Here is a 2,224-nt window from a genome sequence, read left to right on the forward strand (position 1 = left end):
AGTATTGGTCAGAAGAAGAACAAAGTAGGTTATTAAACATACTTTTCTACGGGGAAGATAGTTCTTACTTTATTTGCCTTGTACCAAAAAAAAAAGCAGTCTTTTCTGTGAGTTGGATGTGTGATGTTCCAAAGGCATAACCTGCCTTGCACTAAATCGTGAGTGATGTTGAGTCACGTGAGCAGCTTGCAATCCCCGAGAAGCCTTGGCTTTATTTTATTTGTGTATAAGATGCCACGTTCTGTCAACTATATTCAGAATACTATAGAGCATACTAGCGATTCAGGTGGATTCTACTTTAGAAAAGGAGATTGCTTTAGGCAGAGGTTGTTTTGGATTGGTCTTCATCTCTCTTTCTAGTGAAGAGCATTTATAATTGTTGTGGATTGTGTCTGCTTTGAATAAATATAAAGACTGTGTGCAAACTTTTTTCTAGTCTGTTTCTTGTGACAAAGACTATCAAAAGCAGAGAAAGTTCAGACATTGCTTTATGATACAGTATATACTGAATCCTCCTGTTATTTTTCTGATCCTGTAGTTTACTCTGAGGGAAGTCATGGCAATCTTAAGATACAAAAGAGTAGATAGGAAGGAAAAATTTTAGCGTGGAGACCATGGATGATGTTATCAAAGATATTTGTTTTCTCTAGAAGAGTGTGTTTCCATTTGCTATTCTGGTCCCTTGAGTTACCAAGTTCAACTTCAATGCCAAGAAAATTGCATTTTACTAGAATTGATGACCAAGTGGATCTTTGCTAATGATGCAAAGGTACATGATGATTATCTCATTGCTACTGCAGACCTAGGTAGGAGAATTGCCACTATGGGTGCACTCAGACCTAGGTGATGAAAATTTTCCTCTGAGGTTTAACTTCAGCATAGAAGAAGCTCGGATAATTGAAGATCACCATGGTGGCGTGTAGTTTGGTGAGTCCAAGACTGAATGAAGCAGTCTCTTCGTTTTTCCTGGCAGCTATTTCGATTTGAAAATATTTATTTCCGAAGAAATAATTATTAATCTGGGGTGCTCGAAGATTAAACAATCCTCCTTCACCCCGCTCGTGGTCTAGAAATATGGGCTTAACTTGAGAAAATAGGAAATTAATGTAGACGAGGTATGTAGTTTTAAAAAGGTAAAGAGAGAGTAACTGTAGACAATAAAAAGTGAAGAGCAAAGTAAACTAAACGGCCGATATCAGACAGATGGTCCATCAGAGCGACGAGGATCTAAATATCCTATGCCGAGAATTTAATGTGGGGGAAACGGGAGTACCCCGAGAAAACCCACTTTCACTGGTAACGACTGATTCGTTACCAGTGCCCGATTAATGAGAAGAAGTAAGTAGGCAAGGCAAAGTGAAGTCCGGTGCTGGGGGTTGATTAGTTTTTGAAGCTGTTGTGGAGTCTCCTGGAGTTTATCATAGTTTTAAATTGGCACAGTTTCTGGTTCCGGGCAGGTGGTAAACGCGTGGAGTTCTTAGTGTCGTTGGTGAGTTAGCGGAAGACTGAGAAAGGTTCGTCGGGTAGGTAGAGATCGTAGGAGATGTCGATTACTAAGGCGTTTGGTGAGCTTGACGCCGATGATGTAGAAAGTGGCTTGGGGCTGGGAAGCGTGTTGTTGGTTTGTTGATAGGCGTCGATGGTAAATGGTGACTGAGTCTGGGTGCCTTTTTTCCTCCTGGTAGTGGTGGTTTGAGTAGACATATCTTGTGTTTCAGGAGTGGGTGAGGTTTGAGTAGCTTGGTCTGATGTATTAGGATGGGCGGTAGAGTACTGGTTGGCGTTGGTTTTCTTCTGAGTGTTGTGAAACGTGGGTGGGTTAGGAAAGGTATGGGGTGGATGAGGCTTGCGATAAGGTTTTTCTGCCTTGAAGTGATGATAATCAAGGAAGCAGCCGTGGGTGAGGATGAGATCTGCTGTATGTTTTGAAGTTGTGACAACTTTCATAAACGTGGAGGGTGAACCTGTTTTCTTAGACTGGATACAGTGGACTGTGTGGATCGTGGAGTTCGTTGTAATTTTTAGGGCTTGATGTATTTCTTCTGGCGTAAAGGATAGATGAACGTTCCTGAGAAAAATTATGTGGAGACTGGCATTGCTTTTGGGGGATTGGCAAGTGACGGGAGGGTTTGAAGACCAAGGGTGGCGAAGGTAGCGGAAATCTTCAAGTGACTTGGGTTGGAGTAGTATGCCTCCCTTCCGTAGAGGTCGGGTGCGTTCAGGG

This window comes from Limulus polyphemus, unplaced genomic scaffold, assembly GCF_000517525.1.
Source record: "Limulus polyphemus unplaced genomic scaffold, Limulus_polyphemus-2.1.2 Scaffold934, whole genome shotgun sequence".
In the NCBI taxonomy this organism is placed as follows: domain Eukaryota; kingdom Metazoa; phylum Arthropoda; class Merostomata; order Xiphosura; family Limulidae; genus Limulus; species Limulus polyphemus.